At 39.0% G+C, this 27,235-nt stretch overlaps 1 pseudogene; it reads right to left on the bottom strand.

The window, feature by feature from the left end:
- Window positions 1–4,967, bottom strand: part of LOC120528754 — a 90,640-nt pseudogene extending 85,673 nt beyond the window's left edge.
- Between the last annotated feature and the right edge of the window lie 22,268 nt (window positions 4,968–27,235).

Here is a 27,235-nt window from a genome sequence, read left to right as displayed (position 1 = left end):
CTGGGATAGGTTCTGCCATTCAACAACTCTGGGTAAAAGTGGCATTCAAAATGTTGTATTATTGAATTTGAAGTGCTGAATAATGATGCAATATTTAAAATTTCTGCTTCACCATCTCTATAACCATTGGTTTAAATCTCACCGCAGACACCGTCTGTGTGGACTTTAAATGTGCCCTGATAAGCATCAAAAGAGTATCCTCTGACTGTATATCATTTGTTCTGGTTAAAATGTATTATCTGCTCAGATTTCACATACTCTGGTGCCACATAAGCATGACAAGGTGAACAAAATGGGTGAATGGTTTTAGATTCAAATCTATTCCTTAAAATGATTTGCCCACTACCATTATATCTCTTTTCTTGTTCTACTAAAATCCATGGAAGCTGAAATTGCCCCTGAGCCACTCCGGATGTTTCCTGCCACCTTCGCTGTCTTTGCCGGAGGTGGAGTCACTAACAGCAGTGAATCATTACAAATGCAGCGGAAAACTTGACACATTTAGGCAGTTGCCTTCTTACAACAATTGCTGCTAAACTTTGAAAACAAAACTACTCCAAAAAAACAGCTTACTTTTATGTAGTGCTGTTCACATTAATAAATGTGCTATTGAGCAATCATTCAAACCATCCAGAACATGGCAGACTAGGCAAACACTTTAATGAATTGCTCGAATGAAAGATTGTGTGCTTGATGTGTGATTTGGGTTCCCAAAGTGGGAAAAGATAGGCATCCATTTTCTTACAGAGATTCACTGACCAGTATCACAATAGAGTAATGATAAACTTATGTACCATAGCATCTTTTAAAATATCCCAAAACACAAATTTAAACATTTTTTACAAGCTAAGGTAATCAGTTCAGAATTATTTATCAGGTTGTGGATTTATTTTATGAAACATTATGTTCCTTTACATGCTACCTGTCAATTTAAAAACAATAAAACCTGTGCGAATATTTATTCAAATAACACAATAACATTTAGTTCAATTATCATTAGACAGTGGTTTAAGCTTAAGATAATTTCATACTTTATGTGTGTTCGTGACATACTGCAGCCCCCCTATTTTTTGATTTCACATGGACCAATGCCTAAATTACATAAGGTTTGAAGATATGAAAATAGTTGCTGACTTATTTCCTTAAAATTTGACATTGCCTTAACAAATTTTTTAACACATACTTGAGTTGTTTTAGGCAGAATGCCTTGTCTCTTTTTCATTCTTGACTCCTGATGGCATGCTTGGCCCTTCTAGGCAGCTGATCACTTAGGATTAAAATCAGTTTAAGAAGGCAGTTTCTTCAAAGAATAAGCATACATCATGGTTTCTTTGTTTCTATAAAAACAGCTTTTCAGTTTAAAATAAACATGACTTGGCATTAAGCATCCAGGAACACAACTTATTGCTGTAGGGTCTCTAAATGAGTTTTCATTTCCCATCTTTCAAACCCTCCTATGATTACAAATTTAATTAATAAAATATATCTCTAGGAAACTCCTGTCAGTGGCAGGTTTTATGTACCAAACCATTTCTATTTATTGACAAAAAGTGGTAGAAACAGATTAAGGAAAAAATATGCAGGTGCTTGAACATAAGTTTGAGTCTAAATTCATCATACATGACTTAAATAGCTTAATTCCATTGAATGGGACTACAAAATAATCAGAAATGGTGCAACAGCTGGAAAACAACTTGATAGATCTTGGTTTCTGTGGAAAAAATACATTAATAACTCAAAGATGTGTAAGATACATTATAGAAAATTTGAATGTAATTACGTTCACTGCAAAAGCTGCAATCAAAGCATCAAAGCTGGAGAGGGAACTATTTTCAGAAGCTGATATGATGGAAACACTTAACTTTATTATGGAAATGAAGCAGGCTTTTGAAGCTTTTGTAGCATCATAATTTTAAAAACCTCTTCTAGTTTCAAGGCATCCAGCTTTTTAGGCCCAGATTATCATGAATGGCAGCTTCCCAAGTCTGACTGGTAAACCAATAGGTTTTAATGTTTGTCATTTAGCTTCTATACTTTTTAACTGGTTTAATTCAGCTAAGTAATTAAATTCTTCAGGAAAAATTAACATCTACCAAATGCCTCTAGAGTTATGTTTTTAAAGAATTAATTATATTTACTTTTACCCCAGGAAATGGGATAATCAAGGTTTCAGTATTATTAAGTATTTAGTTAAATCTTTAGTACTAGGGTGTTGTACCATGTTAGCCATTATGAATGTAGTGAGAAGTATAATGACACCTTTTATTGGCTAACTAAAAAGATTACAATATGCAAGCTTTCGAGTCAACTAGGGTCCCTTCTTCAGTCAAGATGTACATATTAAAACTTATGTAGAGGGTATGTTGTAAGTGACGAGGATGAAATAGTACTTCCCTGCATCCACACCACACCACTATCTACCATGCAGCGATTTAAAAATTATACTTGTGGTTTGGTTAGACGGGGCATAAGAAAGAGAACAACAGGTACATATCTATACTAATAAAAGGCAAAGCCCTCACTGACTGACTGACTGACTCACTCATCACTAATTCTCCAACTTCCCGTGTAGGTGGAAGGCTGAAATTTGGCAGACTCATTCTTTACAGCTTACTTACAAAAGTTAGGCAGGTTTCATTTTGAAATTCTATGCGTAACGGTCATAACTGGAACCTAACTTTCGACCATATATACGGCCATAGCCTGCAGCTCGTTCGCCGTGTGAGGCAGAGTTGCGTCCCGCATCATCACGCATCCCATGCCTCTTAAGTGCCTGCTCATATAAGGTAAATATTTGTGGGTGAAGGACTGTGCTTATGCAAACAAAGATGAGATGGTCTAGTGTTTGGCACAAACTCAGCGAAAGTACGAGAGAAACTTTTAAGTGCCGGGTCTTAGCTAACATTAAATAAAGCCATGGACATTGCAAGATCACACAAGAGAATGGCTCACGTGAACTGACTATGAACGCAGTACGTAGAGAACAAGGAAGAGCTTCAAAGAGCGCTGAACAAAAAACGCATTACACAATTGAGAAGGCAGCAAAAGAATATAAAGCGAGTGACACATACAAGCATATTCATAGGTATAGCTACTGCGGAAACAAAGCACGGTGTAAACCGTAAGTTTAAATTAAGTTTCTAGACATGCTGCCGCTTGTCATGCCTACGACGAATATTTGTGAGATACACGTTTAATGAGAAGACACAGGGTATAAACAAGACTTTTGATCACTGTAACTGAGTTAAAATTGCTGGTGAAGGCCTGTGCTTATGCAAGCGAATAGAAAGCAAATGTTACGTTATTTATAAAATGTTTCCTTTTCTTTTTCATAACTTCTTTAACACACTTCTTCTCCACTGCGAAGTGCGGGTATTTTGCTAGTTAAAAAATAAAACAGCAGATTTATTGAAGCAAAAATACACCAACATAAGACTGAGCACTTTGAAAACAAAACACACAAAAATGTATAAGGTAGTTAAAATAAGAGTCTAAAACCACTTAACAGCAGTTGAAATAAATAGTGTTTATGTACTTACTAATCTCTATGCAGACTAGATGAACAGTTCGATGCTGAGAATGTTCCCGAAATCCAGACGTGAAGTTGTGGTACTCAATACAGAATAAATACAGTATAAATATAGTATCCTGTGGGCTCACCCACAATTCAAGTTAGATACAAAAATAAAAAAAAATCGGCCTCATATTTATAGCACTGAATGTTTTTTTAGTAATGATGAGATCTCATTTATAATTCGATTTTATCTCTAATAAATACACATGTGTTGCATAAACTTATACGTATGTACAAATTCGATTTCATGTGAAATCATTTTCTTATTGTCACTTCTTGTGACTAAATTCACGTAACATGCATAATTAGCATGTTATCCCAAAAAATGCATTCCTTTCTTAACAGTATCAAATGTAGCAGCCCTTGGTTTTCAAAGACTCGACACGCACAGAGTCTCAAACTGTTGCGTTTATCTTTATTTATGTCTCAAACTGTGGCTCTTTATTGTAGCCGTTGTATTGTCACGAGCACCGTGAAAACTATAAACAAATATAAACATATATTTTTTAACATTCTACAAAGTAACAGAACAAATGAAAAAATGAAAGAACATACAATTAATTGCGTATCTCGCTCCGCTTACCAAGGGGTGCAACAAATCTAAAGGTCACTGATAGCATTAGTCCTCACTGTTTCTTCACACTTCTGGTATTTTACGTTGTTACGTTCCCTACGTGCGGAATGATATCGCGGTCATTTACACTTCCACCAATCATGTTATGAGGAAACATTGACTGAATATAATATGATTTCTAAATAACACTAAATGACCACTTAAGTTGGAAAACAAGAATAATAATATTAGTAATAATTCTTAGCATTTATATAACCTTTGGATGCACAAAATGTAACAATAAATAACATGTCTGATGTAAGGGGAGAACCACCCAGTGCTTAAGCCGATCACCCACTTTCAACAAGAAGTACTAACTTCTGGAATGGGTCGTTCAATAATTGAAAGTTTGGATGGTTGATCATGTGTTTTAGTTGGGTTTCACTCACCTACTTGCACTTTGACTCGACGAACTAAGCCATCACTGTCTTCCATGGTTTCAACCACACGTCCCAGATGTCACTGATTTCTGGGCAGGGTGTCTTCTGAGATAATGACAATGTCATTCACCTTGAGGTTACGCTTGGGAACATGTCACTTCTAGTGTGTGGAAAGGTTCAAGAGGTATTCCTTCTAACAGCGACTCCAGAACTGTTCAATCAGAAATTGGAATCTGCGCCACCTTTTTGTAGCATACACATCTTCCTTGACAAATTTCCCAGGAGGTGGAAAAGCAACCTTAGACTTCATCAAGATCAGATGGTTTGGGGTCAATGGTTCCAGTGACTTGGGATCATTGATTCCATCTACAGTTAATGGACGGCTGTTGACAATAGCCATTCTTCATAGAACAATGTTCTAAGGGAGGCGTCATCAAGTCTTCCTGGACACTGAGCAAATGTGGCATTCAGCACACTTTGAACAGTACGAATCTGCCATTCCCAAACACCACCAGCATGGCTTTCTGAGGGAGCAATTAAGAAAAACTTGCATTGTTTTTCAGTTAGGAAAACCGTGAGTGCCTTGTTATCGCATTACTTGAGTACTTCTCTGAATTCATTCTTGGCACCTACAAAGTTTGACCCCTGGTTACAATGGAGTTGACGAACAGCTCCTCGAAGACTAATGAAACACCTCAGAGCATTGATAAATGCGTCTGTTGACAGATCATCAAGCATTTCAATGTGTATAGCTCGAGATGAGAAGCATGTGAAGATCAGGCCATATCTTTTGTATTCCTTGCGAGCCCTCTTGATGAGGAAGGGTCCAAAGCAGTCCATTCCACAAAATGTGAATGGAGCTGAAACTTCAACACGCTGTTTAGGGATATCAGCCATTCTTTGCTCCTCTCCTGCTCGTTAAAGTTTCCTGCATAAAACACAGTTGTGTTTTGCTCCCACCTATGACCCAAAATCCATTGACTCTAAGTTCCATTAAGGTTTGACTTCAGCCTTGATGACAGATCTTATTGTGATAATAGAACAGAATCAACTTGATGATGTGACTGTCCTTTGGAATAATGATGGAGTGTTTTAATTCCTGACTGAGAGAAGACTTCTTCAGTCTTCCACCAACACAAAGAATTCCTCTAACCAAAATGGCGTCAAGGTAGAAGAGAGGACTCGCACTTGAAAGAGTATTTCTTGACAAAAGGCTTGCTGTTGAATAAGCTTTATGACCGTTTCTGCAGCTCTTTCACATTCTTCTGTGGACACCAGGTCACAGTGATTTTCTTGTTTAGACCCCAGTCTCTTTATTCTTGCAACCACCTTAAGAAGTGTTGTCCATGAAGAAAACCGACTCCGCCGGCTAAGAATGTCCATGTGTTTGCTGACTCTTGTTGATTTAACTTCAGGATTACCCACAAGTAACTCGGCTAAAAGGTCAGTTGTAGGATTCACTTCTTGCTGCCACAAAAATTTAGGTCCTGACAACAAGATTGACATAGAGATGTCAGAAGCATGAAGACCTCTGGAGGCATAGTCAGCAGGGTTTTCTGCTGTGTCAACATAATACCACTGGTTGGGATCTGTGGTTTCCCTTATTAGTTGGACACGATTAGCAACAAATACATAAAAAACCTTCGCGCTTCATTGTTGATGTAAGCCAGTACAACCTTTGTGTCTGTCCAGAAGAATTCTTAATCAACTTTAATCTCTAGTTCAGCTTTTAACATAACATTCATTCTGGTAGAAACTACAGCAGCTGAAAGTTCCAGTCTTGGAATGCTTGTAATTTTTGTAGGTGCAACTCTTGCTTTAGCCATTACTAGATTGCAGTAAACATCACCATTTGTATTCTTAAATCTCACTTAAGAACATACACCATATCCAATACAGCTAGCATCTGAGAAGTGGTGCAGTTCTGTTCTGACAATGTTGCCAAAGTTTTGTGGGTGATAACATGTCTGTATTTTAACTTCTCTTAAACTTTGGATACCATTTCTCCATTCAGCCCACCGTAGGTGTAGGTCTTCTGGGAGTGGATCATCCCATCCAATGTTTCTACGGCACAACTCCTACAGGATGCACTTTCCATTTAGAGTAAATGGAGGAACAAACCCGAATGGATCATATAGAGAGGCAATGACGGACAGAATGCCGTGGCGTGTTGAACACTGATTTTTTAAAATAACATCATAGCTGAAGGTATTGCTTTCTATCAACCATTGAATAACAAGTACGCGGTCTGCTGTTGAATCCAAATTAAGATTAAGAGTGTTTGTTGCCCTATCCGAGGGATCTACACAGTCGAGAATTTCTTTCACATTTGAATTAAAGTTATGAAGATGTAGACCCCCTCTTTTGCAAAATTCCTGAGTTTCAACAATCAGTTTCCTAGCTTCTTTAACAGACGAAACACTGGTCAACTGGTTGAGTTTTTCTCAATGAATGCCGGAATGTATTTTTTTTTTGCACCTTCACAATGACATCAGAATGTAAGGCAGTGGATTTGAGCCATAGAGAAAAAAAATAAGGATATGGTGAGCTTACTTTAACATTAAAGTAGACCGTCGTAAACGTCATCTTTAAACAGACCCAGTTGTTAATCGCTACATGCTTCTGGGGCTTTCTCCTGACCTGACAGCAGCAGCAAGCAGCAATAGATTACCTCACAGAACACATTAAATTTATTATATGAGGTGCGATCCAAAAGTTCCCGGAATGTATTTATTTAAAAGCATACACACCAAATAACAATTAATGGTGAACAGTTCCTTCAAATAGTCACCCACTGAGTTGATATACCAATCCCAACGAGTTTTCAACCTTACGAAGCACCTCTGGAAGTCGTTTTTTGTCAGTGTGTTCAAGATGTTGGTTGTTACCGCTTCGATCTCCTCCACCGTCTCAAATCTGCATCCCTTGAGCCTCATCTTCATCTTAGGAAATAAAAAAAAATCAAATGGCACTAAATCAGGGGAATACGGAGAGTGGGGAATGGCAGTAAACTTTGTAGAAGCCAAAAATTTGCACACAATCAGAGATGTGTGAGCTGGTGCATTGTCATGATGCAAAAGAAATGACTTGTCAGCCCACATCTAAGGGTGTGTTCAGCAAATTTGATTTCACAAACACCTTAGAACATCCCTGTAGAATGCTCCATTCACCGTCTGTCCTTGTGGCACAAATTCCTTGTGGATGACACCCTTCACATCAAAGAAGCAAATGAGCATTGACTTGGTGTTGCTGTGAACTTGTCAAGCTTTTTGGGTCGTTCAAATCACTCATTTTCACAAACAATCCTTCACAGACACAACGGAAGTTTAAACGAAAACTGCAACTTGAAAACAACTGCGCTGATGTTATAACACGTGATAACAGCTCTCAAGGACAACTTGAACTGCTATCTAGCGGCAATTAATATAACTAAACCCTTCTGGCTGCAGAATAAATGCATTCTGGCAAATTTTGGATCACATTTTGTATTCCAACTCTCTGCACATTCAGAATCCTTACATTTATACTTGATATCACTTTCATGATGAAATGCTTTAAAGTATGTATGTTACATTTTACAGATAATTCATTAAATTCATTTAAATAATGAATACTGTAATGCTAGCTGGAATGGGCACATCCCCAGATTTTGATGGAAGTAATCATTAAACATTCTTTTCACAGATATTGTGGGAATGTGTCCTCGTTATTTAATGGATGTTTCGGGCAATACACAACACAGCGAAGTTGAACATCTTCTCACCGTGATTATATCTCGCACTGCCACCTGGTGGAATCTGGTAGAACATCTGCAGCATCTTATTGCAGATGTTGAAGGATGCCAACCTTCTAAGGAAGTATAGTTGGCTCTGACCTTTCTTACACAGAGCATCATTATTGGGAGTCCAGTCAAATTTATCATCCAGCTGCACTCTCAGGTACTTAAAGGTCTGTACCCTCTGCACACAGTCTCCTCTGATGATCACGGGGTCCATGAGGGGCCTGGGCCTCCTAAAATCCACCACCAGTGTTCAAGTGCTGATGTCCAAGTGTTAGTGGTTTGAGTCACACCATTTAACAAAGTCTTTGATTAGCTTCCTATACTCCTATTCCTGCCCACTCCTGATGCAGCCCACAATAGCAGTGTCGTCAGCAAACTTTTTCATGTGGCAGGACTCCGAATCGTATTGGAAGTCTGATGTATATAGGCTGAACAGGATCGGAGAAAGTACAGTCCCCTGCGGTGCTCATGTGTTGCTGACCACAATGTCAGACTTGCAGTTCCCGAGACGCACATACTGAGGTCTGTCTGTAAGATAGTCCACGATCCATGCCACCAGGTGTGAATCTACTCCCATCTCTGTCAGCTTGTCCCTAAGGAGCAGAGGTTGGATGGTGTTAAAGGCGCTAGAGAAGTCCAAAAACATAATTCTTACAGCACCACTACCTCTGTCCAAGTGGGAGAGGGATCGGTGTAGCATATAGATGATGGCATCCTCCGCTTCCACCTTCTCCTGGTATGTGAACTGCAGAGGGTCGAGGGCGTGGTGGACCTGTGGCCTCAGGTGGTGAAGCAGGAGACGCTCCATGGTCTTCATCACATGTGACGTCAGAGCAACAGGCCGGAAGTCATTCAGCTCACTAGGACGTGACACCTTTGGTGTTTTCCAAAGCCTCGTGACTCTCCCCTGTTCCAGGCTCAGGTTGAAGATGCGCTGTAGAGGACTCCCCAGTTCCAGCGTACAGGCCTTCAGCAGTCGTGGAAATATGGTACAGTACACCCCGAAAATTTGTGATGGTTATGTTCCTAGAGCACCCGCGAATTGTGAAATACTGCAACTTTTGGATGTGGCTAAAAATGCCTTTTAAATGCCTATTTTTATAGTTTCAACCCTAAATACAGTATGCCCCCAAAGCACTTTAATTTCGTTGCAAACTCAGCTTAATACATTAATATATTAATACATTACCTAAAAAATGACCTTAATACATTATCTAAAAACAAAATGTAAAGGTACACCCGTATACTGTACAGTACTGTACTGTTATGTCTCCCGCAGTGAAGAATGTAAAATACCGATGTTACCGCTATATGTACTGTAATTCATGCATGCACGTTTTCTTTGGTATGTGCTGTAGTTTTCTTTCTTATAAACGGAGTAAATAAATAATAATTTCATTTAATGAAAATACAGTAAAATGTACAGGTACTCACCAATGATGAATGATATTGATGATGATGATGATGATGAAGTAGCTGTGCAGTACAATGCACAGGATTTAAAACTCCTCAGCTGGTGCCTCTTCTTCAGGCGCTTCAGGAGGAGTTGTATCTTTGTATGGGTCTTCTTCTGGTGGGGTTTCATGCTGGCTTTTCTTTATAGGTTTCAAGAACATTTTGATAGGAAGTTGCTACATTGTCTCCTGTAACGAACTGCTGGTACAATTTCCGTGCTTTCTCACGAATGATGTTATCGTCCAATAGGATGTTCTTCCTGCAGTCGGTGATCCACAGTGCCAAGGCAGATTCCATCCTGATTATATTTTTATTCCTTACGGTCATTACCTTTTTGGCACTATCACTGATACTGTTACAGATACGGTAATCCAGATTGCTGCTTCGTTCTTCTTTATGTAGCATACAGTGCTTTCATTAATGCCATAGTGGCGCGCTACTGCAGCATAACTTTTTAGTTCCTGGAGCAAATCCAGTAGTTCAACCTTCTCCTGGAGTGTTTTAAACTTTTTCTGGCACTTAGGTTCCTTAGAAGGTGCACAGCGATTCAACAACATTGTGTGCGTTTAAGAATAACAAAACAATAACAAAATAGAAAACACAAGGACACTCAGCTGGAGACGCGTCACAAAGCAGCAGGCAATCATCAGCAAGGAGAAATGAATAACGCTCTCGGATTGGCTTCTTTCACCATCCCAAACTGCGGTGGTAAACCCATTCACCTGGAGACACGTCACATGGCAGCAATCAATCAGCAGCAAGGAGAAATGAATAACGTTCTTGGATTGGCTACTTTCACCATCTCAAACCGCGTTTCCCTCAGCGGTTGCTTCCTGTTATATCTACAGCACAGTACTGCCATGAAAAAAGCCATAAAAAATTGCGGAGGATATTTGTGCTTTCCGCTAACAATTAATAGTTAGGTTCTAAGAATAAATCTGTGAATGACTGAGTCCAGGAATCCTGAACCGCGACTTCGCGGGGGTCTACTGTATTGAAAATTCAGCAAGGTCTTGATTTTGGAAGAAACATGTACATAGGTACAAGCACATATTATATGCACAAAGATGTGTTTACAAATGTGTTTTGCCTTTCCATCACCAAATCATACGCATGTAAAACTTTAAACTCCACAGATTTTTAAAAGGGATCCAAGACAGTGCTATAAATAAAATCTATTGTAAAACTGACAGGGACACAGTTTAGGAAATTTAGCCGTTTATTGATCTATCAATGTTTTCATGTCTAAAAGCTATATGTGTAAAATATGCCATGCCCACAACAACTGATTGGTATGTCACAGCCATAAAATTTACATAATTCAGCATTTTGAATAATCTTCACATCTGAGACCTACATGATTCACCTTAAAACAGTTTCATACAGATTTGAAAACAATGTTAAACTAGTCTGCAAAAGCAGAATTTAGCAAAAATTCAGATCAACATATACCAAATGGTGCTTGAATTTTTTTTCATTGTTGTCAAATAATAAGAAATAAAATAGTGGGTCAGTTTCAGTGTACATTCAGTATAGAACCATCTCATGGTGATCTCATCATAGTACATATTTACTGTAATAGGCCTGGCTGTTGGAATTAGAATGTCATGTGCATATAGTGATATTTTTACTTGTCCCTTCAGAAAAATTCAGAATCGGCATTCTAAGCTTACAGATGGCTTAACGTCTATTACAGAGCTGATTGTGTGGTGATTGGGTATTTGGAGAAAGAAAAGGAAGGACAGAAACTGGAGGTTAATATGCTTGAAAGAGACAGTACTGCTGCAATAAATTATTTCATCAAAGGTCGCGTGCGTGAGGCATGAACAATCACTGCACCACCGTGTTCCCATGTTTAATAACATGCTTTAACTCCTATCATCATGAAAATGATATCAAGTATACATCTCAATATTTTAATTATTCAGAGAACTGTAATATCATAAATGTAATGGATTCTGTGTTCGTTTAAGGAGCACGTAGTGATTCACACACATGGAACACATAGAAGATCAAATACAAAACAAAGCATTTAACGTGCTACTTTAGTTACGATGGAATTTGAGAAACTAGTAAATTAAACGATTTTAAGATGAAGTTTATGATGCTCTACTTTAATGACTAAATAAGCCACGTGATTAAAGTGGAAATTTCGTGATTAAAGTTGACATTTCGTGATTTTTCCCACTGAGTGCCTATTTTTTTTCTCTGTACCCTAATAAACTTTCATATGACACTCAGACGGTGGGCTACGACTAGCCTTTTCACGGCAACTTTGATATCTGACAACTTCTTTTTTATTTTGGGCACTGTGCGACTTTGTGAACTTGAGCTTTCAAGTTTCTCTGACACTCTATGACCCTCGATCAATTTCCTTCAGTTGTTTATACCACTGTTTAAACCAACAAATAGTGTGTTTTTCCTTGCCTCCACTTGTTATTCGCTGAAATTCTTTTCACAGAACGCTGAGCTTAAGGGCTATTTATATTGATTTGCATATTCAAAGAGACATAATTCTGGGAGGAGTTTGGGAAGTGGCAGCAGGCGCATGCACGTGCATTACTTTTCACGGTGACCGTGATTTATGGAGCAGAAGAACATGGAAGTTGCCGAACACACAGATTTATGCATCTGGATTTTTTTATGCGTACAAACATTTCCGCTTTTGTCCTTATGCCATGTTTTACTGTGAATTCTACCCACGCCATTATTCATGAGGCCCCAGGTTTTTGGTTTTGCTGACATTTAAGGCCAAATTATTTTCATCATACCACTAACTCAGCAAGAAGACCACTTGTCTTTATTTGGCTAATCCTTGTTGGTAATCAGGCATGTAATGGTAGCATCATCAGCAAATTATAGAGTTGGTGCAGTATCTGGACACATAGTTACAACAGAGGGCTCAGCATACTACACTTTGGAGTGCCCCTGTTGAGGGTTGGCATGAAGCATGTCATGCTGCCAGTCTGCAAAGCTGAGGTCTGTTGGTTAATGATAGTGGGCGGCACAGAATCCTAAATGTAGGAGTTTGCCAAGCAGCTTTGCTGGCACAATAGTGTTAATCATGAATTAAAAGACATTTAAATTGTAAAACACGGTGGGGAAGAGGTTCAACGGCAAATGATGCTGGTGCATGGGGAAGAGGCTAAACAGTGGCCAATGGCAGCACAAGGGGAAGAGGAAGAATCAAAGGAGAAAAAAAGTGGTCAGGAAGGTTGAGGGGACACTGCTGGTCCTGTGTCATTCAAGAAAAATGGCAGAGGAAGTGATGTTATGCCTTCTTGCAATAATAGCAAAAGTGATACCATTCCTGCCAGTTCAGTGAATATATTTTGTATATATTCAAACTATGATTAGCATCATTTTAAGTGTGGTCATACTTTTCTTGCCATAATCAATGCAGATAACATTAGTCATTGGAAGGACATTGGGTCCATTTTGTAGTTTTCCTGAACACTGATGTTAAAATATATATAACATATATACACTGTATTATATTGGTAAGTCATATTTTCAATCTAAACATAAAGTCAACTTTAAATTACTCTAAATTAAATTACTCCTTTGTGAGTACCGTATAACTTCTTATTGACGCCCGTTTCCAATAAACGCCGGGTTTGAAGAGATGTCACGACAAATAGATGCCGGTCTCCAATAGTAGCCGGTCTCCTTTAAGCTCCAGTCTGTAGTAAACGCCGATCTCCAATCCACCGCCTTTTCCATTCAAACTCCGTGCAGTAACATACGCAAAAGGACATTCAGACAAAGAAGCTGCACAACATTTTGGGGTGGATCCAAAACGTATCCGAGAATGGCGCAAGCAGATGACTGATATTGAGAAAACGGTGGCAGAAAAAGGTGCCGGAAGTAAACGATTGCCTGGTGGAGGAGCTAAGAAAGTGAGCGAAGAATTAGATGAACTGGTGTTATCATGGATTATTGAACAAAGACTCAAAGGTGCGTGTGTCTCCAGGAAAATGTTCCGCACAAAAGCGAAGAGGATTTTTGATACGGGGATTGATGATGCTTCAAAAGGAAAAGAAACATTCGTAACCAGTGCTGGCTGGCTTGACAAATTTATGAAACAACATCATTTATCGCTCCATCAGAAGACATCACTGGCGCAGAAGGATCCAGAACAAGTTATTGACAAGTTTGTCTCTTTTGTGATGTGGGTTGCCAATCAGCGAACTGCAGATGGAGTTAAGGATGGCGAAATCATTGGAATGGACGAGACATCTGCTTGGTTCGTCATGCCTGGTTCTACAACAGTCAAACCAACTGGCAATAGGAGTGTTACATTAAAAACTTCTGTTAACGAGAAATCTCATTTCACTGTCACATTGGCAGTGAAAGCAGATGGCACAAAATTGAAGCCGTTTATTGTATTTCGGGGCGCAAAGAGAAGTGGCAAGGCTACAGGATGTCCAAGAAGCTGTGGTAGAGACCTCAACAAACGGATGGATGAATCAGGAATTAACAATAATGTGGTTGCAGAAAGTTTGTGTTTTCTGTTTAAGGAAGAGACTTCTTGTCTGGGACACTTACCACTGTCACATCAGTGAGGAAACAAACAAGAACTGAAGAAATATAAAATGTCAATGGTAGTTATCCCTGGTGGTTGCATCAAGTACATCCAACCTGCTGATGTTGTTTGGAATAAACCCCTCAAAGACAAGCTTCAAGAGTTTTATGATAATTGGATGGCAGGGGAAGAAGATAAGGGGTTTACAGCTGGTGGAAATTTGAAAGTGCCGGCACTACGTTTGTAAGTAACGTGAATAATATCAGCTTGGCAAGAAATCACCCCAGAAATGATAAGAAAATCCTTCAAGGATTGTGGAATCATCAATGCATGCGATGGATCTGAGGACGATCTTATCCACTGCTTTAAGGAGGGCCAGCCATGCCATGCTGGGAGTGCGAAACTGATTACTGTGCAACAACAAACAATGGGAGTATCTGTATTGTCATCACAAGAAGAGGAAGATGAAGAAGAATTCACAAATAATGAAGCAATCATTACCAATTCAGACAACGAGTAGATGGTAAGTACTGTACTTTATTGTATCTTATCCAATCTCATGTTGTAATGTATATGTATATGCGTGAGTTTGGAGCTTATTGCATTTCCTTGCATTCCGCAGGGGACTTGTCGGGCTGATGAGTGCTTTCGTGCGAAATTCAGACTGGTGCAGGCCAGTGCTGGTGGCATCATTGGCAAGAAAGTTCAGTAGACATCTACCGTACCTGTTTTTCATGCTTATGGTAATACCGTATACTGCTTTAATAATACTGTACTGCTGTACTGATAATTTAATTAAATCCTGAAATGTTCATCCGGTGTTGTTGCCTACATTTTGTGGCCGTAAATACGGTACCATACCATATTTTACTGCCAAATGAACCCCGTTTACCCATCACCATACCCATCACCAATAATAGCCGGTCTCCAACAACCATCGGTCTCTTTTAAACACCGGGCCGTCTGAATAATTTTTTGAATAAATGCCAGGGCTACTATTGGAAGATATACGGTATGTGCACTGTGATGGACTGGCGTTCAACCCAGGTTTGGTCTCTGATTCGTGTCTAATGCTGCCAGATAGTAAATAATAATAATAATAATAATACATTTTATTTATATAGCACCTTTCCCATGCTCAAAGCACTTCACAGAAATTTAGAAAGAACTACAGGGCATATACAAAATGGATACAAATAATATCTGCATAAAATACTAAATAAAGATAAAACAGGATATACAAAGCACTGAAATAGAATAAGCGACAATAAACTAGAATAGAATACAAAAATACAAATACTACTTTGTAAAACTCTGAACAAATAACACAATTGATGGTACTAGCACAAATCTTTCTGGGCATCTGGACAGAGGGGTTAAGCTGAAATAAGGGTCAGGAAGTTGAGGGTACGTTAAATGCCTTTCTGAACAAATGGGTTTTAAGTTGTTATTTTAAAGAATGAATTGATTTTGCTGATCTCATTAATTTAGGTAGGTCGTTCCAAAGTCTAGGCACTATAGAGCTGAAAGTTCAGTCACCCATAAAATGAAGGTTAGCTGGTGGCACAACAAGATTGCTAGACTCAGTGAACCTTAGTAGGCGGACAGGAGCATAGTGATGGAGGAAATTACTGGCGTAAAACTAAGATCCCAACATCCATGAACTTGATAAGAAGGTAAGAAACACATGAGATGGCACATTGTGGATGGAACAAGAGATAGATAAAAAGAGATGAAAGAGAATAGCACATGTCAGATTGATTCTGGCTGTATACTTTATATTCCAAGTACTTATTTGCATATTAATTCTTCCACTATGTGTCATCCCGCACGTTATCTTTTGCCTTCATAAAACTGATAGGAGCTGTGCATATTTTCTAGTGATAGTTTTGCTGCTATATCAGACATTGGCTTAGTCTCTGTAGAACTTCATCATGCGTTTTAAGTAAGGGCAGACATACCAGTTGTTACATTTTGCACCTCTTTTCTTACTATGTCTAAAATCACCTGCATGTTTTTCTGGATCTCTAACATGGTAGCAAATTATCTTCTCTTCAGTCTCAATTTTAACTTTGTGAACAAAAAAAAGTCACAGCAAGCTGTGGTAAAGCGGTGGCAGTATGTGTTTGGTGAATATGGGAGCTGTTAGGCAGAAACTTTGACTGATAATGCAGTGTGTGCAGGTGCATGGTGCAGCAGTGTGTGCAGGTGCAGAGTCATGGACCAAAATGTACTTTTGAGTGCTCCACCACTCCAGCTACTTTTTTTGTTCATGCTTCTAAACAGTTCAGTGTAATATTGCTTATTAATGGTTTGTTTACTGGGAAACTCTTTATCAACAAGTTTGTCAATATGCAAAAATGCGATTTTATATAGCCTAAGTCACGTGCATGACTGTGGAATAAATGTCAGAAATATCCCCACCATCAACTCAGCGAGATGTCACAAGATGCACTGATTATCAACACTGTATGTATCCAATATTTAGCAGCACAGTCGATAACTATCGACCGATTCTGGAAATATTTGGGTCACCCCTCATACTTATTTGGAGAAGGATCACTTTTGATTCCTGGAAAACACAGTGTAACTGTTAATACGACTCTTGAGCCTTTCACAAGCAACGTGAGAAATGTCACTACTGATGATATTTTCACATCACTTTCCACAGTGATAAAAGTAGCATTTTCCTTTCTGAGCATAAGAGTACCAGCAATGTTTGTGCACCAGGACTTTCCACATTTTGTTATAATGGCTGTTTCACTTTCAATATGCTTTTGCACTTCCAATGGACACTCCACCAGTCTTTGAAATAATGTATTTATATCAGTGCATGTTCAGACATCTAAGAGGGACCTCAGTTTCCTCAACCCCAAACCATTAGAAATAGTTTAAGTTAATATTAGCACAAGTTTGGATCTCCACCAGCCTACCCATCCTTATGTGGCTCAGTTGAAGAAGGATGAAGATGCTGACACAACTGGAAGCATCAACAGTTACTAATAAACAGGGCATGATCCTTACTGAACTGTGAACAAAATAAGATGGGAGCTGCCAGGCCACAGTGAAATGAAGCAAAAGATGGTCATGGAGACAGATGTACTGCAGAATGTGCAAACAACAAAATTAAAGTGAATACAGTGTGCCCATTTTTAGCATGCATGCCCCTCAAACTGCAAAAATGATAACAGACTGCTGTTGGGGTAGTATTATACTCAGTCCATCATGCACCCTGCCATTTACCTACATAATTTGTGAAATATCTAAGTAATGATGTCATTTTACAAACTATTTATTATATATGGCAAAAAATCATTTTAACTTAATATATTTTATGTTTCCAGCTGATTGAAAAGTGTCAATATGATTTTTACAATGAAAGGGATTTTATGCAAGTCAGAGAGCAGCTTTGGAAAGCCGCTTGTGTCACTGCACCCCTTCAAGTTGTTCTTACTCCCAGTGGAACACAATAGTGCAACAATGGAGAATGTAAGCAAAAGGAAAACTTTGTAAAGTGTCAACATGAAAATTACTTTCTACTTCATGTATGTATTATTTTCCCAGCTAATTGAAATTTTGCTGTTCATTAATAAATACTGAAACTATTTTTTGCCATGATGCCATGCAACTCTGAGGTTTACAGTATTTTTATTATTATTATGAAAAACATGCTAACATTTAAGTGAATATACTGTATATATATATATTTATATGTGTGTGTATATACTGTATATATACTGTATATTGTTACACACATGCACTTGGGAGGCAGTCTAAGGGCTTAAGGCTTAACTGGGAGTAAGACACAGAGACTGGGGTTATTATACACTAATACCTTTGCTCCTTCCTTCACAGACCAGCAGAAGGAAAACCTGCCTAAGACTACACCTACTTTGCTTCAACATGTCTTCCTATGAGACATCACTTCCTGCCGTGATCCCACCCCTTCCTGTCTCCTCTCTCTGTAACCAGAAATTTTAATCCTCTTGTTTAGTCTTGTTGTGACTCAGTCTTGAAAATACTAGTGAATGGGGTGAACTCCGTAAATCTTTATATTTGTTCTTTTGTGTTTTAAAAAAAAAAAAATATATATATATATATATATATATATATATATATATATATATATATATATATATATATATATTTACACAGTATATAAAATGCATGCCGTGTGCCAAGAAATTATTTTATTTCTGCATTCACTCAAGCTGTATTAGGCTATCTGTGGTTTTTGGTGATAAGGAAATAGGAGCCATTATCAGGAAGCCAAGCTGATTAGTGAGAACAAAAGAATTCAGATGCCACTTGATGTACCCCCTGGTGGTTTAGTCCTGAAAGAATCTGTGGCGATTTTAGTGTTAAGTACTGGACATTATAACTTTTAATGTACTTGAAAAACAATGTTTAAAAAAGCAGATTTTTACAGGAAAACCTCTATTAGTTTTTGTGAACACCAAGATGGCATTATGCCAATAGTAGTCTGTGGCAAGAACGTAGCAATGTGCCTTAGATAAACATATTAATATCAATGGTAATTACAAGTAGGAAAATACCTCATTTGACAAAAAAGAAGATTCAAAGATATAAGTACAGGCCATCTATTGAGCCTGATCAACATAAGCGCAGACCTAAACATGTGAATTTTATGATACAGCTACATCAGCATCAGTTTTCTTGACACTGAATCTTTTAGATCACATAAATTACAGGCAGTGCATCTCACAACTGGAAAGTGATTATTTGCTTATAGCCAGTCTACTCATATAGAAATGATTTATCATTTAAAAAAATTTAATGCAATCAGTATCAAATGACCTCATGTTTACATCTAGTTTATTCATGTTTCTCAGAAATGGAAATCACAATTGGTTTTATATTCAAGTATTAATGACTCTGCAGTAAATTGTTTAGTTGAAAATTAAGCTAGCCTTCATCTGAAGGATGTCGTGATTGGAAGCCTTTAGGTCTAAGACATAAAACCTGTAAATCATTACCTGGTTGTATCCATTGTATGAAGCAGTGGTATGAGTTAACAGACAGATTAATGGGAACTGACTGCGTAAGAAAAATAATTTAGAGAAACTGAACCCTATGTGAAACTTTTGGCTATGAAACATTTGGAAGTATCTCACTGTGATGGCATAGGCTGCCTGCAGCTAGCATCTTCTCCTTGTACCTGAGACTGTCGATAGTCATGTTTGAGGATGAGCTGGGTCATGAACACACAAACAAGCAAGGGTAGGTGCATCAAGTGCTTAGTGTTTTTATTAACACAAAATGCATTGTCTAAAGCAAAAGTGCAGTGCATTCTTCTGTAAATATCCTTCTGTAAAAAATCAAAATAAAAACAGTGTTCTCTGTTGAGGTTAAAATAAGTAATCAATAAATACATAATTAACCAATATGGTTAAAGTCTAAGATTAAAATACTGGCATAATCTGTCCCTTTAAAACAACCATGAGCTTTGGTGCTTCAGCATGAGGAGATATTCACCGACAGGCGTAGTCCTCCATTATCTCTGACTTAGGTCTCCTTACTCTCACCACCTTACCACAGCAGTCAGCAGGGAATCAACAGTATTGAGCTTGCCCAGTGAATGTTGCCAACTCACTCATCCCTTTGCAACACTGCACGACTGCCTGCTTCTTCTCCACAGTAGCACTAGCTCTGCCACCATCTTGCCACTATTCCTTTCTTTCATTTTAAACTCCTGATGAGGTGGGGTTTGGAGGGTGTTAGCAATAAAGCCTTATTTATTATGTGTGTAAATCAGAGACCTGTATACGTGAGGCAAGTGTTTTGATGTAGCTGGGAATTAATCACACGGTATGCTGTAAAGCGCATTCTGTGTGTCTGCCGCTGATTTCATACCTTTAGCATTAAAAAGGACTGTGCACCAAGCGTTTGTAGGCCTGTGTACTATTTTGAGGCCATGATCTGGACGGGATACGTGCTGTACCTTCTGATACCCTGTGATAAGGAAGTATGTGTCGGGTGGGATGGGAGGTCAGGTTGGAGTCAATAGTTTGCTGGGGTCTCCGGCCTCTCCTATGTAAGCATTGCCCAATGAATGTCTTTGGGTAGCCATTTGATGTGAAAAGTTGGAATATAGCACCTTTCATTCATTTTAGTCTCCTTAGAAGTGTTCTCAATGGGTGTGAACACTTCTGCATAGAGTCTTAATATAGCTCTGTTTATGCGATGATGGGTGATTGCTAGCAAAGTGTAATATTTTGTCTGCATAACATTCCTTACAATCTGTAATCTGTAATCAGGGTGGTGTTGTTACCTCTTTCAATGGATATATCCAGGAAATCTATGGAAAAGGAAATAAACCAACGCATCGTAAACTGGATTGCCAAACATAAGGTACTGTATGTCTCTAAAACACATTCATAAAATTAACGCTAAAGACAAGGTCAGTAAGCTAAGTTAAAGTTTTAGAGCTAACAGGTAAACACTATTATGAAACACATCTCTTGCAGCCCCCAAAGCTAGTGTTTTGGGGGATTTTATGATTTTTGTAGTTAGTTAGAATATGCAAATCCATCCCAAATTTTACATATGAAAGAGTGGGTTAGAGACAAAAAAATGCTCCAAATTTAAAATAAACTCAAGTTTTAACTGAAGTTTTTCCTAAGACGCCAATGTGAAATGTGCATGGGCATTAAAGTCCTTAGATGACTTGCTGCCATTGAAAAGTAGAAGCGATACAGGGCTGTTAAACAAAACCATTTTACATGACTAAAACTGTTACTTCCCTTCAATTACTGTGGTTACTCTTATTACTGAAATGCCATTTAGGAAAAACCTTAAATGGATTAAGAGAGTCTAAGAATGTAACATTATGTTTCCCTGCATTTTAAAGCAGAAAGCACAATAAATTAACATTGTCTATATACTGTATACTCTTTATAATTTTCATATGGAATTTCAAAAAGAATTCAGGTGAAGTATTTACAGTTCTGCTACCTTTAGGCTACTAATTTATTCAAATAATTGACACATATAATATGCTGTTACCTCAAATATTATACATTATCAAATGAGAAATATACTTTATCCCCAGAAATTAGATTAGATTAGATAAACTTTATTAATCCCAATGGGAAATTCTGATGTATACAACAGTAGAAACATAAAAAAACAAGGATACAAACTCACAGGACCAAAAACACAGTCAATCAATCAATTAATCAATAAATAAGTAGATAAATAAATGCATATTATGCAGATATTTCAACATTAAAATTAACAAGTGCATCATGAGGAAGCACTGAAGCATTGTCTGATAGCAGTGGGTATAAATGACCCTCGGAGGCATTTCTTAACACACATTGGTGAAATGAGCTTGTGATTAAAAAGTGCTCCAAGACAGTGTCTCTTGGAGAAGTGGAGGGATTTTTTTATAATCGCACCCAATTTTGCCACCATTCTCTCTCCACAGTGTGTTGAGGGTTCACACTGTGATGCAGCTGCAATTCCTGATACATTTGTTCAGCCATTGTCTGTCTTTTTAGCTCAAATTACTTCTCCAGAAGACTGCAGCGCAGAAGAACACACTGGCTACTATGGATAAAAAAAATGGACTATACAGTATTTAGGCAGTTAAATTAATGCTAATTCAAATTAACCATTATTTTGAAGAATTGAAGGATTACAAATGAAAATGTTCTGCTACAGTAAATAAATATCGATTCACAAATGTTATTTTACATCTGGTATGCAGTAGGCAAAAACAACTTCTTAATTTATTACTACATCTGGGATCTTAAGGTTTCACTTGCTACTGGCTATTTACCATTATTATTATCTCAGCTTGTAGTAAATTTGTAAATGTATTCAAAATTTGATTTTGTTTAGCAATATTAGTGATTTCTGTGTTGGTCAGTTTTAAAATAAAATTAATTACGTTATAATTTCATGTCAAGTCAGTAACACGTTTCACACATAACACAAATAAATTCCACTTTGCCATTTTTCTGGTCAATTAAAAATGTAATTAATATTCATTATTATCAAAGTAATGTGTATCATACAGTTGGGTTTGTGTTAAGGTATTATTGATTCATCCATTTACTGAATCTCTTTAATTCAGTTTTGAGGCTCACAGAGGGTCAAAGCCCTTCTCTATTGCCCTGATGAAAATACTGTACATCCATTGGTAAATATTGGTTAGTATTTATCAACCTTGAAAGGATTATAGAGCCATGCTATATCCACCATTCAGCAGATTCCATACAACATTTGAGACGTTTTGACAAGAACAGAACGTTTAGCCAAAACAAAGCTTGTTAGTCCTATTTACCTATTTCTCAAAAATATCATCAAATCAGGCTGTAAATGTCTCCAAAGTACTACTGTCTATTGTCTTTTCTTGGTAACCTTTTTACTCCATACACAAAAAACACCTTTCTTACATTAGTACACGATTTATCCTTATCATGTTTTCATCTGTGTCCATGTCTTCTTGTTGAATAAATAATTTCAAGTTAACAGACACTTCAATCTTGTCACTTCTTCATCTTCATTTGATTAAAATGGCAAGTACCTTCTGGGTTTATAGGCGAGGTAAGTGTCTTCAGGTTTGTGTTTCTATTAGTGATTTGTACTTGTACATTTAGTTATTTGTTATTAAGTTGATTTTACTGTTTATCATTCTAATTTAAGTATACTTATCAACCCACGTCTTTGTTTGCCTGCTAACTCCTAAGTTCTGATCTGTTTAATGAATGCCGTCCCCTTGCTTTGTGTTGCTAATTCCTTCTAGACTTGCAGTTGTGCTCACTCAGCTGCTCCTGCCCTCGTGTGCAGCCCTCCTTGCGTGAAGACCTACTAGTCATTCTGTGCGAGTGAACTGAGCAAGGACACTAGACAACCTTTGTCCGCTGCATCAGGCCACTACTGAGACACCCTGTTCTCCTTTGGCTTGTGGAACGTCCAGTCTACGGTCAACAAAGCAGACTTTATTCCAACTTATTTAAGTTTTGGCTCTGACAGAGACAAGGATATGACCAAAAAAAACAACAACACTGACAGCATTTTCCTCTGCCCTCAACTTCTCCCACTCCTGTCGCTCCACTGGTGGGCTGGGGGAACATGTAAACTTTCATCTAAGAGCTGGAGATTCACTCCCCTGGTAGTGTATGCAGCTTCACTACTTTTGAGTACCATGCAATTATCGTCTTTTTTCCAATTATCATGAACGTTGTTGCTATTTATCACGCTCCAGGTTTGCTCAGAAGTGCCCTTGATGAGCTGGATGGACTGCTCTTTTCCCACCCAGATGACAGCAGCCCACTGCTAATTCTTAGGTACCTGAACACCTGGGCAGCCCTCCTGCTGCTAATTTTCTTACTCTTCTTTTCTCTTTCAACACCACACAGCTTCACATCCCACTGACTCACAAGGCTGTCAATCTGCTTGATGTCATTTTCTCACACAACTGCACTCCGACAAATACAACTGTCACTTCTCTATGCACGTCTGACCACTTTTTCATTCAGTTCTCTCTGCTACTTCTCTCTTCTCACTCTTCTCATCCCCCCACCATATCCTTTCACCATCACCTCTGCTCCCCCTCTCAAACCCATTTCTCTTCCACAGTCTCTTTTGCTCTCCCTATGCTCGACTCTGTCCTCCTGTCTTGACAATGTTTTTCGTCTCACTTCCAGACCTGCACACGAAAGACCCTTTTGTCCCTAGCTTTCTAAAGCATCCCACAATCAACTGACTGAGGTCAGGACAGCTAAAACTAAATGGAGGAAGTCAAAGGCTCAGGTAGACCTGGCTAATCAGCAATCAGTTCTCACCCTCACTGCACCTTCAGGCACATTTACTACCATCTTCAAACATGCTCTGATAACCCAATTTCTCAAAAAAAAAACAGCACTCAATCCAACCCAAGTTAATAATTGCTGGCATGTGTCTTTCCTCTCCTTCCTTTCCAAAACACTTCTAAGTATTGTTTCTAACTAGGTCTCTTTCTTTCTTTCACAGAATTGATTGCTCCACTCTAATGAGGCAGCTCTACTGACTGTGGTCGACCAGCTACAATTTGGTAGAGCTACCAACATGTTATTGGTCCTGATCCTTCTAGATCTCTCCTCTGCCTTCAACACGGTCAATCATGACAGACTTCTTGCCACCATCTCTGACCTTGGTATCACTGGTGCTGCTCTCTGATGGCTTAAATGCCTACATATTGGGTAGATCTTACAATATGTCCTGGGGCCTCATGTATAAGCGCTGCAAACACACAAAAATGTTGCATACTCCTGTTTCCACGCTCAAATCGCGATGTATAAAACCTAAACTTGGCATAAAGCCACGAACATTTTCACGCTAGCTCAAACCCTGGCATACACAAGTTCTCCGCTCGGTTTTGCAAACTGGTGGCACCCAGCGTCAAAGCAGTGCTTTTGTTCCAGTGTGGTTTCCCTTTCTTTTTTAGATCCACATCCTTGATGTGGCTTTATCATATACACTGAAATTAATCGCATATTCTTCATTAGTTTAAGGCATTTGATTGAAACTAACCTGTAACAATATTATGGTCCATGTAATAGCCAAACTATTCCAAATACCATAGCTGCTTTAGCGTTGTTCTTTTCACTGCACCTTCTTCTTCTTCTTTAAGCTCCTCCCATTAGGAGTTTCCACAGCGGATCATCTTTTTCCATATTACCCTCACTGCACCACTTGGAGCATTTATCCCACTGTATCTGAGTGTGAAATCACAGCTCTACAGCAGATGGTTGGAAAGAGAATCAAGCACACGCTGCCTCAGCCATGCTGCCTATTTGAAATGCTCTCATACGGCAAAAGCTTCAGAGCCTTTCCTGTGCTGCTTTCGCAGTTCAGAAACAGTTTAATCCCAAGAACTATAAACGCAATCAATCAGTCCATCAAGTGCTCCTTGTAGAATTGTTTGTACTTATAAGTACAATTTCCTCACTGTAAACTTGCGGTACAGTTATAATATTGCACAACCTGAGCTAATTTAGTGCGTATTTACATATGATGACAATATCATTTTAAAGTAGTATAATGTCAGGCGGCTTCTGTCAAAATTTAATCCGAGTTTGATTGATGAGATTAAACCACGCCCTTTTAATCGAAGACCGGAAGTCCGCCCCCACCCACCATCTGTTGTTAGTTGACCTTGGATGACCTTTCAGGAAGTCCCTCCCCACCACCGGTTGTTTTGTTGACCTTGGATGACCTTGATCCGGGCCCCTGTTGATTAATGACAGGAAGTCCCCACCCCAACCACCGGTTGTTTGTTGACCTTTAGCCCAGCCATCTGTTTTCCCCAGGAAGCTGTCAAGGGCAATTTGATGGATGCCCCCACCCTCCTTGAACCCCCACCACCCCGCCCCTGCTTGACCACCTGCCTAGCCCCATCTCACTAGGCCAAGTCCAGACATGCCCAAGGGCTGCCTAGGCCCCCCTTGAACCCATCACCACCCCCACCACTTCCCAGCCACCACCCCTCTACCAAAGACAAGTTCAGGCATGCTGCAGCCGGTCCCTGGACAAGTTCAGGCATGTTCCTATCCATACCCAGACTGAATGGCCTGCCTAAGCCTCACCGCAGCACATGATGTCTGGCCCCTCCACTTCCTGGGCCATTTTCCGAGGACATACACACACACACACACACACACACACACACACACACATGCTCCGTTCCTGCCAATATTGCTTTGGGTAAGAATCCTTATATCTATGTAACAATTATTTTTAAAATATCTATCTATCTAATCGATGCTATATCATTTGTATGCCACTTTTTATTTTTTACCTAAGCCCACTTACAGATCAAGCCTTTTCACAGAACAACAGCCATCTCACAGACAGGCTCTGAGTTTCAAAGCCTTTCAACAGCGCACACTGAAATACAAGCAGTCTCTGCGCAGCCCGCAGCACACTGAAATACAAGCTGTCCGGCTCTCAGATCAGACAGCCCCCCGCGCGCTCGCGAAATGGTCAGGGCCGAAGCTCTACGCAGCCTCCGAAAAGATACGTAGCTGTAAACTGCAGCCTGTATGTCCCTGCAGCGCTGACGAGGATTGATTCAGACCCTACTGAAGCGTGCGCGATTGTCTTAACACAGATGCCAAAACCCCACCTCCCCGCCCGCTCAGCGCTGATTCAGTCCAGGAGCGTACATGCTTTTCATCAGCTGAACGTAAGCCCCCATCCCCATGCGCTTAGCACTCAGATACACAATTCAATCCCCCGACGCATGTTTCTTAAAAAGTTAAAGGCTTTCATGATAACGTGTAAAAACGTGATAACTAGTTCGCTATAAGTCCTTTAAAATCACACAGTTAAATAAGATGCAGCAGTTCCCTTTTAAAGCACATTGGAGACGTCTAAATGCTAAATGAATTAATATATTTATAATTTGTATTAAAATCGATCTAAAACCAACCCTTTTTCTACCCCTGTTAATCCTCCCTCATGAAGAAAGGCGTTTAGTTTTTTCTAAAAGTTTGAATGCCTTAATCAGAGCGGATATCTCGGGCTGTGGTCTTTGGGGAATCGGTGGCACTTCCGCATCATAAACGGCCTGAGCCGCTGATGACCTTTAACCTCGGAGCAAAACAGAATGCGTCTGTTTAATCAAATCTACCAGTTACAACGGAATCTATTAATCAAATTCTGGATAACCCTTAACTTTGTGACCGGATCAAAATTTTTGCAAAGGTGAAAAGGTCTTGCGGAGATACGTACAGATGTTTAAACAAATCTATTAACCAAATTCCTGACTTTTTTAGCGTCCGCCGAAAGTGGTGCCTAGACACCGGACAAAGGCCATTATACGGATGTCCGATTAAAATGATTGGGGCACATTCCAAAACACCCAGCTTTTTGGGTCTATAAAAGTGTTCAGACT

This window comes from Polypterus senegalus, chromosome 4 (genome assembly GCF_016835505.1).
Source record: "Polypterus senegalus isolate Bchr_013 chromosome 4, ASM1683550v1, whole genome shotgun sequence".
NCBI classification, from domain to species: domain Eukaryota; kingdom Metazoa; phylum Chordata; class Cladistia; order Polypteriformes; family Polypteridae; genus Polypterus; species Polypterus senegalus.
This window is presented reverse-complemented; position numbering and strand designations above follow the sequence as displayed.